General features: G+C 42.3%; 1 protein-coding gene and 1 pseudogene across 2 annotated transcripts in view; both read left to right on the forward strand.

Annotated features, from left to right (window-relative positions):
• The window catches only part of LOC116068146, a 2329-nt pseudogene extending 1115 nt beyond the window's left edge, over window positions 1–1214 (forward strand).
• Window positions 1–14939, forward strand: part of Ttc28 (tetratricopeptide repeat domain 28) — a 436243-nt gene that overhangs the window by 27675 nt on the left and 393629 nt on the right. The gene's annotated exons all lie outside the window — the stretch shown is intronic.

Consider the following 14939-nt stretch of genomic DNA (forward strand, 5'->3'; position numbering starts at 1 on the left):
CATCATGTGGTTGCTAGGATTTGAACTCTGGATCTTCAGAAGAGCAGTCAGTGAGTGCTCTTAACCACTGAGCCATCTCTCCAGCCCCCGAGGGAACTGTTTTTATCAGCATGCATATGTACCCTGATGGCCTAGAGAGGAGCCACAGAGACAGAAAGTGGGAACTTCAAGCAGATACCAGTCCCAGTGTAGGACCCACTTCTGGGAGCTCATTGAGGAGAGAGAGAACAACCCCTTTGACAATGACGAAGAGGAGGTTGTCACTTTGGAGCTGGGCAAGATATTGCTCATGCTTTTGGCTGCAGGTGGGGACCATGAGCTGACAGACTCTGAGGACAAGTGGGACGTGTTTCACGATGAGCTGGAGGATTTTTATGACTTGGATCTATAGCAGCTTTGCATGGTGCGGGAACTGGTCTTTGGAGGCTCAGACAGTAGCTGTCTCCTTTGCTGTGTGGCAGTGCATGTGGCTCTCCTAGGCAAGCCTCTCAAACTCCAGGTGCTCTGATAACTGCCTAGGGCCTGTTCCTCTACACTCATCTTTCCCCCAAGAGTGTGTTGTTTTTTCTGTTTCAAAAGTTACAAAAATAAATCTTAAAGTTAAAAAAATTCCAATTTCATTTTTCACAGAAATTGAAAAAAGTAGTTCAAACATTTATATGGAACCACAAAAGCCCAGAATAGCCAAGGGAGGGTTGAGTAAAAAGAACAAAACTGGATATAACACATAATTCTTTATTCAGACTATATGATAAAGTTATTGTAATTAAAACAGCATATTACTGGCAAGACTAGAAACACTAAGCAATAGAATAGGCACCCTAGTGGTAAATCCATGTGTTTACGAGTCAGTTACTTTTGGACATAGGTGCCAATCAGAAAGACAGTCTCTTCTGTAAAGGGTGTTGGGAAGTCTGAGTAGTTGTATACATGAGTAAAATGGGCCTTTATCTCTTTTCAAGAACAAAAGATATAAAAAGAACAAAAAAGAAGACATGACATTTGGTGGGTGTGTCCTTGGGAGAGTTGTAGGGAGAGGGGAGGATACATTCAAGATGCTTTGTATGCATATGTATACATTCTCATAGAACAAATACTAATATTTTAAGATTTAAAACTCAAATGAATTAAATACTTCAGACCTAGAAACTATAAAAGAAAGTTTTACATTGGAAAAAAGAACAAGGTAGAAAGTAAATGACATTGATCTGAGACATGCTTCCAAAAGACAAGGTAACAGCTATATGAGCTGTGCTGTATTCCAAGGGCCCTGCAGTAGAGACGACTCCACCCTCTCACACATGCACACATACACAGGCACACACACAGGCATGCACACACAGGCACACACACACAGGCAATCACACACACACACACACAAATACAAATGAAGTGATGCTACTTGGGCACAGTGTTCATTGAATCTTGTACAAAAATATTTAGGCCTGCCAGTTTCTGTAGGTCATTGCCATTGTCTCATGGATGCTACCTCCTTACATAGGCATTATGAGTAAGTTTAGAGCTGCGGATGTAATGCCATGGTAGAGTACTTCCCTAGTATGTGTGTGAAGACCTGGGTTCTGTCCCTAGGATCACAAAAGTAAAAACCACATAGAATGTTTCTAAATGCCTTTCTCTTGTTAATCTATTATTATATTGCAGAGACTCTGTTGGTCAGAGTTCTCTAGGGTAGTAGAATTTATAGAATAAATCTACACACACACACACACACACACACACACACACACACACACACACTTGTCCAACAATGGAAGGTTTAAGTATCTGGTATTGTTCAGTCTATGAGGCTCAGTGTCTCAGCTCAGTATGTGCCAGAATCCCTCAGAAGTAGACTCTAATGCCAACGATGGAATGGACTTGCTGGCAAGAGTGAGAACAAACAGGCAAAGACACTGAGAGCTACTTTCTTCCAAGTCCATTGTATAGGCTGCCAGTAGGTGTGGCTCACATTAAAGGTAGATTTTCCCACCTCAAAGATCCTGATTAGAAGTGGGTCCTCCCACTTCAAATGATATAATTAAGAAAAAAAAAAATCCCTCACAAGTGTGCCTAGCCATTTTGGGTTTTAGTTAATTCCAGATGTAGTCACATTGACAACCAAGACTTGTCATTGAAAGTCCACCCCTTGTCAACCTGACATACATACCTCCTTCTGTCATGTTTAATTTCTAAAGAAACAATCACCAGGTCATAATTACACTTAGCATGATACTTCTATCCCATGCACAATCACAAACACATTGTATACTTAAACAGGTCATAATCTCACCTGTATGATATAACTATCCATTCTACAACTGTAATCCCACTATAAATTTAGAATAAGTGGCAATATCCCTTGGGAGGTATTCTTTTAGTATCTCAAACTTAACTGTCTAATGCTCCCTTAATTGGTGTTACATTATATGATAAAGAAATTGAGGAAAGAAAACACAAACATCTGTACACATTGTTTTCCCCACTTTATTGAGCATTGATTCTTTTCTCATACAATATATCCTGATTACAGTTTCCCTTTCCTCTAGTCCTCTCAGCTGCTCCCCACTCATCCTCCCCTCCAGATTTACCCCTTTTCTGTCTCCCCTTAGTAAACAAACAAACAAACAAACAAGGCTTCTAAGAGATAACAACCAAACATGACAAAATAAAATACAGTAAGATAAAGGAAAAGCTATCGTAATTGAAGTTGGGCATAGCAGCCCAACAGGCAGAAAGGAGTTCAGCAGTAGGAAGAAGAGCCAGAGACCCACTTGTTCAGGAGTCCCATTAAAAACACTAAGCTAAGAGCTATAATGCATATGTACATATATGATATATGCAGAGGACCTGGTGCAGACATGAAAGCCTTGTGTGCGCTGCTTCAGTCTCTGAGCTCTTAAGCTCAGAGAACAAGGCCTTGTACCTTGTTTTCCTGGTGTGTTATGGAGAACGCATCCTTGCCCCAGCTCTCACAGTCTTTTTGTCCTTCTGCCTCCTCTGTGGGATTCTCTGAGCTCTGCAGGGAGGCATTGATGGGAACCTACCATTTAGACTGTGTGTAATGTCTGCTGCAGGACGAAGTCTCTCTGCTAATGACAGTATCAGGCAGTGATCTATGAGTGTAGCAGAATATCATTGGAATCATTTTGTTGATCCTTTTTAATTGTGTATATATATATGTATGTATACACACACACACACACACACACACACATATATATACCATTTATTTATTTTATGTATATGTGTTCTGTCTGCATGTATACTTTCATGCCAGAAGAGGGCATCAGATTATACCATAGATGGTTGTGAGCCACCAGGTTGTTGCTGAGAGTTGAACTCAGGACTTCTGGTAGAATAGTCAGTGTTCTTAACTGATGAGCCATCTCCCAGCCCTATGATGTAATTTTTTTAACAGCTGAGTAATACTCCGTATTGTAAATGTACCACATTTTCTTTCTTTTCTTTCTTTGTTTCTTTCTTTGATTCCTTCTTCCTTCCTTCCTTCTTTTCTTTCTTTTTTATTATTATTATTTTTTTTTTTGAGACAGGGTTTCTCTGTATAGTCCTGGCTGTCCTGGAACTCATTCTGTAGACCAGGCTGGCCTCGAACTCAGAAATCCACCTATCTTTGCCTTCCAAGTGCTGGGATTAAAGGCGTTTGACACCACTGCCCAGCTGTACCACATTTTCTTTATCCATTCTTTAGCTGAGGGACATCTAGGTTTCCAGTTTCTGGCTATTAGGAATAAAGCTACAGTGAACATGGTCAAGCAAGTGTTCTGTGGTAGGATGGAGTGTCCTTTGGAATATGTTCAGTGGTATAGCTGCATCTTGAGGTAAATCAGTTCCCAACTTTCTGAGGAACCACCGAACTGATTACAAACAACACACTCTTCTTCTCCTTCTCCTCCTTCTCCTTCTCCTTCTCCTTCTCCTTCTCCTTCTCCTTCTCCTCCTCCTCCTCCTCCTTCTCCTTCTCCTTCTCCTTCTCCTTCTTTTTCTTCTTCTTCTTCTTCTTCTTCTTCTTCTTCTTCTTCTTCTTCTTCTTCTTCTTCTTCTTCTTCTTCTTTTCTTCCCCTTCCCCTTCTCCTTCTCCTTCTCCTTCTCCTCCTTCTCCTCCTCCTCCTCCTTCTAGTTCTTCTTCTTCTTCTTCTTCTTCTTCTTCTTCTTCTTCTTCTTCTTCTTCTTCTTCTTCTTCTTCTTCTTCTTTTTAAATTAATCATTTTATTCATTTACATTTCAAATGATATCCCCCTTCCCAGTTTCCCCTCCACAAACTCCCCATCACAATCCCCCTCCCCTTTGCCTCTATGAGGGTGCTCCTTCACCCACTCACCCACTTCTGCCTCACTGCTCATGCTGGGGCATCAAGCCTACACAGGACCAAGGGCCTCCCCTCCCATTGAGGCCAGATAGGGCCATCCTCTACTGTAGTATGCTGCTGGAGCCATGGGTCCCTCCGTGTGTACTCTTTGGTTGGTAGTTTAGTCCCTGGGAGCTCTGGGTAGTCTGGTTAGTTGATATTGTTGTTACTCCTATGGAGTTGTAATCCCCTTCAGCTCCTTCAGTCTTTCCCCAAACTCTTCCACTGGGGTCCCCAGGCTCAGCCCAGTGGTTAGCTGTGAGTATCTGCATCTGTATTAGTCAGGTGCTGCAGAACCTCTCAGGGAACAGCCATACCAGGCTCCTGTCAGCAAGCGCTTCTTGGCATCAGCAATAGTATTAGGGTTTGGTGTCTGTAGATGGGATGGATCCTTTGGTGGGGCGGTCTCTGGATGGCCTTTCCTTCAGTCTCTGCTCCACTTATGTTCACTATAATCCTTCTTTCTGCAACTGGTCACATGTCCTTAGATGATATTTATAACTACCTTCGTCTGCTACCCATTCTGTATTTCCTTCAACCTATAGCATGGTCAGGCCTGTCACAGCAATATCCCAGTCCCTTGGTACCAACTTCTGTCTTGGTCACTCTTTTATTGCTGTGAAGAAACATGGTGACCAAGGCAACCTTTATAAAAGAAAGAATTTATTGTGGACTTGCTTCCAGTTTCAGAGAATTAGACCATTATCATCACAGTGGGGGATGGTGAGAGTGTGAAGTCACTCAAGGTCCTCCAAAAAAACAGTATCTGAGACCTACATCCAGATCCTCAGGCAGAGAGAGCAACACTGGGCCTTCTATGGGTCATTGAAACCTTAGAGCCTACCCTTAGTGAAATACTTCCTCCAACAAGGTCACACCTCCAAGTCTTCCTCAAATATAGCCCCTTCCTGAAGGAGAAGCATTCAAATATATGGGCCCATGGAGGCCATCTTATTCAAACCACCACACTGACCTTAGTCAAGGGCCTAAGATGAATAAGGAAAGAATCTTTTCTTTCCCTTTAGTAGTAAAACAAAACAAAAAAACCCCAAATATCTTCATGCTAATGAACCTTAGTGGTAAGTGAAATTACCACTAAGATTAGAGGAGAATGTCTATATTGGATGAAAGGGGAGTTACAATATTAGTATTCTATTCTGTTAAATTGTGTGTGCATGGACAGAATTTATATGTAAAAATTAAGTAAAAATAATAGAGGTAAAAGTGGAATCAGGAAACCAACTCTTTATTTAATCCGTAAGACATATTTAGATCAGTAGTAAACCCTGTGGATCCCTTGAATATTCTACCAAGTACTTTTTATATTGAAGATATGAATTCGGCTGTGCACAGATGTCAGCTTTTGAAAAGCCAGACAACTTTACTTTCCAGAATAACTTGAGTTTTATCAAGAACATGAGTACTAAAGAGATTGTACTTGTTTGACAGTAAAGACGCTGCCGGTGTTGATGAGCTTGTGATGTTGGCTACGCAGAGGAGTGAGAGTCAGAGGCCCAATGTGTGCTTTACTATTTTTTAGTGTGTTGGCAAAATACTTGGAAAGGCCATTTAAAGAAGAAGTGTTTTTTTTTTTTTCCTTTTTAAATTTTGGCCTCGGGTTTAAGGAGGGATGCCGTCCATCCTGGCAGAGAAGGGCAGCATGGAGGAGAGTGACCAGGGAGTATCACACCAAGGTGAACATAGAGGAGAAGCCAGTTTGCAGAGGAATATCAGTTGCGCCTAACCTGGATGGTGTGTAGGAACCTCCAAGGTTCTGGAAAGAGTCACCATTAGGAATGCTTTCCTTTCTCAGGAAGCTGCCTCTAGTTCCGTTCTTAGGAATGTTTTTACTTTCTGCCTCTACTTCTTTTTCTTTCATTCTACTTTCTCTTTATTGAAAAAAAATAGGCTTGTTTATTTTATTTGGTATGCTTGAGATTTTTACCTTGATGTGGTATGTCTGTGCACTGCATGCCTGGGGTCATTGGAAGTTAGAAGAGAGTGTGGGATCTGGAGCTGGTACAGTCTCCCTGTGGTGGTAGAAGTTCAACCAGGGTCATCTGAAAGAGCAGTACATGTTCTTTTTTTTTTTTTAATATTTTATTTATTTTATGTGTATGAGTACACTGTAGCTGTACAGATGGCCATGAATCATCATGTGTGTGGCTGCTGTTGAACTCAGGACCTCTCCCGGCCTGCTTGCTCCGGCCCAGCTGGCTCCAGCCAGCTCCCTCCAGTGTAATTCACTGCAGCTGTCTTCAGACGCACCAGAAGAGGGCGTCCGATCTCATTATGGGTGGTTGTGAGCCACCATGTGGTTGCTGGGATCCGAACTCAGGACCTTCGGAAGAGCAGTCAGTGCTCTTACCCGCTGAGCCATCTCGCCAGCCCTTAACTCTGTTTCTTGCCATGTGTCCCTGCTGAAGTCTTTTACCCTGGCATCACAGAATCTAGAATCAGGTGCCCATTGAGATATGATCTAAGGCTCCCTACTAAGCATATTTTTTTCCTTTCCTTGGATACTGGCCAGCCCTTCAGTGTGCTTTCTGGGGTTCCCTGGGCTTCTCAGTTCCTCAGACTTGATCTGACTTCCTCCATCTCCTTGTTTCCTGACAACTGCAGGAATTTTCAAGTTACATGTCCTGCTGTTTTCTTTTAAAGTTTAATAAATTGTCCACACGCTTCCTTCCCTGTCCATTCTTTCTTTAGTAATGCTAAAACTCAAAAAACTGGTTTCCCAGTTTCAAGGGCAATAGGAGTGTTAGGCAGCTGGTCATATACTGTGTGCAGTCAGGAAGCAGTGAGGGGTGGATCCTAGTGCTCAGCTTACTTTCTCCCTTGTATTCAGTCTCGGACCTTAGGCTATGGGACAGTGCTGCCTTCCTTCAGGATGGGCTGCCTTCCACAGTTAAACCTTTCGGAAATATACTTATAGAAAATCTCAGAGGTTTGTTTCCATGATGAAGTAGTTCTAAGAAGACCAGACTCTGTATGTTAAAAATATGTATGATTGTATTTTAAATGCAAAGTATAGGTATATTTTGTTTGTTAACATATGCTTATTAAATATATTTATGCATTAAATACATTAACATGAATTATATATTTGTTATACTTGTTTACTATCTTTAACATGAAATGTTGTATGTGTTGGTGCTGGAAAGATGACTCAGCAGTTCCTGTCTCTTAGATGACCAGAGTTCAGTTCCTAGCCCCCATGCCAGCTAGGAACCCACACCTGGGCATCTGGTGTTCTCTTGTGGTCTTCCAAAGTACCCCACACAGAATCACACAGGTAGGAATTAAAGAAGAAATGCTGTGTGTCATATGTAAATACATGTGTTCAGCTGTGTGAAAACTGGGCTGCAGTGCCCATCTCTTATGTCTGTGCTTTGACATCTTTACCCTCTCACACGGAGCTTAGAGACTGTGGGTACTTGATAACAGCTCACAGCTCTCTTTTGTAGTGTTTAATATCTCTGAATAACGTGAGAGATCATCTTCTGAAATTGCTTTGCTACTGTAGAAATGAGAGCTGTGCACTCCTGGGTAGAAGAGGGACATGGATGTTGATTACCAGTGATGAGGTTTCCGAGGAGAGCATTGCAGTTGCCATTGATTCCGAGACACTAAACTGTGTAGGTAGTTGTGTAAGACCCTTGTGGCTGGTAAAAGAATGAAAATGGCCTCATCTAGAAGGAATTGCAGTTCGATGCTGACTTTGTACTTTGAAAGGGATGAGCATAGACCTTTGGCCCTCTCTCCCTAAGAACGGTTTAGGAGAACTACTATCTATTTCTGAAAAATGTCAATACTATCATTTGCCCATTCCAGAAATAAAGATTAATTCTTTGAGAATAGAAAACTGTTATCTGATAAAATGTTGTATCTCATTACTAGGAAAATACCTCTCCAAAGCAAGTGTCTGTGGAGATGATTATCACTAATCTCTCTGCGGACTAATTGTGTTTTATATTACACTAAAAACTCTGAGATTTAAAGTACATATATTTCATTCTCAGTAAAAGAAACTTAAAAGCTAAATATATATAGAAGCATGAGTAGTGTGAGTACAAACAAATACAGAATTGTAGAAATTTAGGATATGAAATACTTTGCAGTTATGTTTTGCAAAAATTGGTGATTTTAGGTCTTGAAATTTAAGTGTTGAAGACCACAATTCTACAATGATTTTTTTCCAATTAGCAACTCATGTATATTTTGTGTGTTTTTAAATATCTTAACAGTAAAAAGCTTTGAACTGTATGGCTCTTTTTTATTTTTTGAAAAGAGATTTCAATTCTGGACCTCTATTGTTATGCATTTTAAGTTTAAAACTGTTCTTGTTCAATGAACTGGAAAATACCTTAATAATCTTTAGGTATTAGCATTGTAGTAGGCAATATGATTAGTAAAATTAAGATAAGAATAAGGAGCGAGTCAGGATCCTCTGTGAACATAGCTGTTGCTCTTCAGTTTTATATTTCTGTTATTTGCCCAGAGCCTGGCAGGAAATACGAAGGTCTAGCTTCCTCTGTCTTGGCAGAGCTAAGCTGTCAACTGTCCCACATAGTGTGACCTTTCCTGACCAGTATTTTTTGTCTGTAGATGAATTAGAGCACTTCTTGCCCAGTGGCTACTTTGCCACAACTGGAGCAATTCTCCACGGAGGTTCTGATGCTCAGTGTCTTCTTTGAACTGTGAAGGGCATATTGTCAGGATAGACATGTCTTCTAGTCAAAATTGTAATAACAAATGACTATACATGCTGCAGCCTGTGGGACTCTGATGCTTGTGGGGACTATCTAAATCTATTTAAAGTATATCTAAACTGTTAAACCTTGGCTACTACGATTTCTATTTGAATAATATTGAAAATACTTTATTTTAATTAAACTAGAATTTAATATAACCATGAGTACTATCTGGCCCTTAACTTGCATTACTTAACCATCCTAAACAGATTATAATAGCAGCTATAGAAGGACTGGGTCAAAGCTTTGTATTCTTAAATGAATTGCATAGGCACAATGCCTATCTAAGAGTAACAATATTCATTTCAAATTTTGTATCAATATACAAAGATTTATACCAATGAATACCTTAAATCTGTATCAATGTATAAATTCTGCACCAATGTAAGAAATTATAACTTTAATTTTATATCAATTATAAAGATTTCTACCAATGTAAGATTATGGTTATACAATGCTTTGTTTAAGAATAAATTAGTAATCCATCTCATATATTTCTCCCCTCTTCAAAATTATGACCATTTCCAAATTATCCCTTAAAACAATTACCTATCTATAATTTATAAAATAACCATAACCAGATACCCAGACCCAAGGGATTGGGATGATGACTTTCCACAACTTTTTCCTGCTGAATTGGGGTGACAGAAATTCTTTAAAGGGATGGGGAGTGCTAGGAAAATTAAAAAATTTGGTTAGACTAAGAAAGCTAGCTTTAGCATCTGTTATCCAGTCTCTATGTTTAGAAGGCTCAGGGCTTGAGTGAAGTCCTGAGTGGATCCGTTTGAAAGGCTGGAATGAACCAAGTCCGTCGGGAATCAGCGGCTCTTCCTGAAGCAAGTCTCTGGAAACAGCCTCAGGAGGCAGGGGCTGGAACAGCAGCCCATTTCAGCGTCCCCATATGAATCATAGAGTTGCACGTTCTGCAATATTCTTACAACCAAAATTTAGTACTATTAAGATATTTGTATGGATTGTGCAAGGTGCACATATCACTACGGATGAATTTTGCTCCTTGTTTGAGCAGGTTAAAGACAACTATCCTTTTATGAGTTAATGTGATCAATAGTTGATTTTAATAAATCTTCATTGATGCCATGTGAAGGATGGTACGATGACTCTTAAGGATTCCACAACCAACAAGATTTATTGTTTAATTTTATTTGAAGTTTTGGCTAGAGGTATTTTCATGTCTAAGCCAGTTAACGGGGCTGTTCCCATGTGGAGGAATCAGCAAATCAAGTAACCTGTCCTGTTTGATTTCTTGAATTTTTCTGTTCTGTAGCCAAGATCTTCAGGGGGTTTCCCCCTGTCATATCTGATCCATATCACTCTGGAAGGGGTCCAAAGCCTTTTCTCCTTCCCTGTCAACAAATCTAGAGCCTCTCTCCCCAAATAGTGTGTCCTTGTTCCATTAGCCCCAAATCATCAAAGGTACAGATTGATCCAACTTAGCAGCTTCCATTCTCTTCAGGCCTGCTCTATTGTGACCTCTCCCCCCCAAATGAAACAAAACAAAGGAGAGAGTGAAAAAAGGTGCTAGAAGACAACTAGAGGGGAACGTCATGCTTTTGTGGGCAACTGTGCTGGCACACATGTGCACAAGTGTGTGAACTACACATGAAAACCAGAGGACACTTGCCATGGAGGGATTTAGGAAGTATGGGAATAAGGGAGAACAGGGAAAAGAAGAAGGAACAAAATTATGCATGGAATTGTCATAATCAAACCTGTTACTGTATCACGGGCCACACCTGCAAGGGAAGCAGGTAGACTACAGGGCTTCACCTCTCCCTCTATTCCTTCAAGCCCCATTCCCACATCTAAGGCCTAGCTTTGTATGAGAACACCATCAGCCTCCCCTACCTCATCTCTAGTGGTCCCCACAAATAATCCTGCCCTACCCACCCCTTTCCAACCAGTTGCTTTACCCCAGCCCTCAAGCCCAGCAGGCCCTCCATGGAAACCCAACAGCCACTCGTGCCAGGCGAATTGATGGCCCAAGGATAGATGTTTGCTCTCCCTCCATCTCTCCAGATCCAATCCCTAGTCTCATCCCAACCTCTGAGTCAGAATAACTGCTGCAGCCTCTTTCTCTGCTGTCCCATCTTCAGTGGATCCAGTAAAATTTCCCTTCCTAATCCCTTTTACCCAGAAGTTGCTTTGTTCCTGCTCCCAACTCAAGCAGGTATGACCTGGGAACCTAACAAGTCCTAAAGGGACCTACAAGGGAAGCAGGTTAGGTAACTGGATATTCACTGTTCCCTCCATTCCTCCAGGTCCAGTTCTGACTGTCATCCTCACCTCTGTATCAGAACACCTGTGGCATTTCGCAACCACCTCCTCTCCAGTGGCTCCCACAGATCTCCCCTCTAATCTCCCTCACCCCAGTAACTGCTTTATACCAGCTCCCAACTTAAGTAGACACTCTATGGGAACCCACTGGCCACTCCTGCCAGGGAAGCAGGTAGGCCAACTGTAGATGTTCACATCACCCTCTGTTCCTCCAAGTCCTGTCCCTAGCTGTGCGGCAAAACACCTTTGGCAACCTCCCTACCCTGCCATCTCTAGTGGTTTCCACATGTCTACCCCTCCTGACCTCCTTCCTCACAGTCATTGCTGTATTCCAGCCTACAACTCAAGCAGACATCCTTTGGACCCACATGCCACTCCTTCAAGGAAAGCAGGCAGGCTAATTGCAGATCTTTGCCTCTTCGTCCATACCTCTAAGTCCAATACCCCTCCCCCCAATCTCATGGCCATAATGCAGCAGACCACATGCTGGAGCTTCTCCTCCCAATTACACCTCTCTTGGATCACACAGAACTTCCTCACCCAAGTTCCCTCCCAGCTCCAAACTCAAGAGGGCTGCATGCCCTGGGTACCTCCTGCCACCCCTACAAGAGAAACAAGTGAGCTATGTGTTGTCTCTCCCATCCCTCCATTCCTCATAGTGTAATGCCAAAGTCTAATTCCCAGCTCTACAGAACGACATCACATGTTGCAAATCCCTTGCCTCCTCTCTGCCCCCATCTTCAGGGGATGCCACAGACCTTCCCTTTCTAACCACCATCCTAAAAATAGTTGCTTTAACATTGCCCACAACTCCAGCAGGCACTCTCAGGGAACCCACAGGCCACTCCTGCCAGGGAACACATAGGCTTGTTAAGTCTTCACCTTTACTCCTTTCCTCTGGAATCACATCCCCAGCTAAGGAGAAGAACACCTTGGCAGTGCCCCCTCCACCATCTGGAGTTGACCCCACAGATACTCCATTTCTGACCTCAATATACCACTAGTAACTTTATTCCAGTCCAAACTCCACAGACAAGACACTCCCTGGAGCCCACCAGCCAGCGCTTCAAGAGAAAACAAATAGACTTACGTGCAAAGCTTTGCCTCTCCCTCCATTTCTCCAAACCCAGTGGAATGCCTGCTGCAGAGCCTCTTTCCCCTTCTGCCCTTATCTCAGATGGATCCCGTAGAAGGTCCTAACTACATTCCTAAGTGCCCTGCTCCCAGCAATTGCTCTGTCCAAACCTCTAGCTGCTGCAGATCCTACCCCATGGAAACCCACAGGCCACGCTGTGAGGAAGCAGGTAGGCTAACTGCAGATGTCATTCTCTCCCTCCATCCCTCAAGTCCAATCCCCAGCTCTGCTGCAGAACAGCTGTGGTAACCTCCTTGCCCCACCTCTCCTCTAGTGGATCCCTCAGATCTCCCCTTCCCCAACCATGCTCACTAGATTAGTTGGTGAGTAAGCCCCCAACTCCAGCAGACCCTTTATGGACACTGGAGAGCCAGCACTGCCAGTGTGTCAAGTAGGCCAGCTGTAGATCTTCACTTCACCCCTCCTCCTCCTCCAAGTCCAGCACCTTACCTGTGGAGCAGAGCACCTGCTGCCACCGACTTCTGTAGCCTCTGTTCCTGCCCCACCTCACCTGCAGTGGCTCCAGCAGATCTTCCCCTGTAACCTTCCTCACCACACTAGCTGCTCTGTAGCAGCCCCCAGCTGCAGCTGAGCCTTCATGGGAACCCAAGAGTCTCAGGTCTGCCTCTAGAGTCAAGGTCCCTCCTGCACCTTTTAAGTGCCAGTGCCTCAGACTATGATGCATCCCTTCCTTGAATCAAGTACCGTTCTCATGAGGATTAATTCTCAGATTTGCAAACAAGATCAGATCTTTGGCTGCAGTTTGAGTAGTTTCCCTTCTTCTCTGGTGGTGGGATGTCGGGTAGGAAAATTAAGCTGATAGACTGAGGCATATAGTTTGAGGGTTGGAGTTCAAGATGCTCAGCTTGCTGGGGCCACAGGTTCCTGGTTTTTGGCATGCCTACTCTCTCTCTGTAAGGTGGAGAGAGTCTACTAGGATGTGATTTGATGTGTTTTTGTTGTTGTTGTTTATTTTCTTTATTTACATTTCAAATGTCATTCCTCTTTCCAGTTAAATCTCCTATCCCCTCACCCATCCCCCCTGCTTCTATGAGGGTACTCCTCTACCCATCCACCTCCTCATGCCTAAGCACCCTAGCATTCCCCTATGCTGGGTCATTGAACTTCCACAGGACCAAGGGCCTCCCTCCCACTGATGATGGACAATGCCACTCTCTGCTACATAAGCAGCTGGAGCCATGGGTCTCTCCATGTGTACTCTTTGGTTGGTGGTTTAGTCCCTGGGAGATTTGGGGGGTCTGCTTGGTTGATACTATTCTTCCTGTGGGGTTGCTAACCCTGTCAGCTCCTTCAGTCCTTCCCCTTATTCCTCCTTTGGGAACCCTGCATTTAATCCAGTGGCTGGCTGTGAGCATCCGCATCTGTATTGTGACCTGATGTTTTATTAGTGTTATTAGTTGCACGATTCTGTGATTTGCATTGGCCCTCTCAGTGGTACTAGAGGTTGGACATCTAAGTTCTGTAGTGAGTCAAGCATCATTTAAAATGAAGAATTTGGTTTCAGGCTTGGGCAAAGAAGATCCCTTATTTATTAAGTAATAAAGATGAAAATCTATTAAAAATGTTCAATTTTATAGCACACTGGGTATCTCTTCATAAATATTGCAAATTTAAAAAGTGCTTTATGTAAGTAGATGGTAAAATTTTATTCTGTTATTCCTGTCTTGCACAGCACCTCTTTTAGAAGCTACTCCCTGCAGAGGGACGTACATTGAATATATAGCTATTACATTCTTAACCCCTCCACAGTTCTCATTCACTTTAAAATATTAATGACTTTTGATTATATAAGTCTTACACGTAATTCCATATATGACATATATGCTAGGAACTGAGTGAAATGCCAGTTGATCTTCTCATGGCTTCATTCCTCTCTGGCACTTGACTTTGTCTCTGCAGATTCACTGCCAAAGGCAGTTCTCATACCTAGTTTTGTTTGTACCACTACTGCCTGTGCATTTAAAGATTTTACCTCTAGCCATATGTGTACAAGTATACATGCTTATGAAAGTTGTATTTTTATATTTTCTCCTGGCCTGTGCCTTTACTTCCTTTCCATAGCTTAATATTTTTTGTATCTTCTTGATAACCACCTATCAATTGGCCATTTTATATTGAACATATAGATGTTTAGAAAAATGTTTATACATATTTATTGTGTGTGTATGTTTGTGTATATGAATGTGTGTTTGTGTATATATATATATGTTTATGTATGTATGTGTGTATGTGTTTGTGTGTATGTATGTATGTGTGTATATGTGTGCTCACTTGTGCATGTGTGGGCATGTATGCATGTGAGCAAGATGTGCTATGGGTTCTAGGATCAGACTCAGGTCATTAGGCTTCTTTTTTTTTTTTTAACTTT

This window comes from Mastomys coucha, unplaced genomic scaffold (genome assembly GCF_008632895.1).
Source record: "Mastomys coucha isolate ucsf_1 unplaced genomic scaffold, UCSF_Mcou_1 pScaffold22, whole genome shotgun sequence".
Taxonomy (NCBI): domain Eukaryota; kingdom Metazoa; phylum Chordata; class Mammalia; order Rodentia; family Muridae; genus Mastomys; species Mastomys coucha.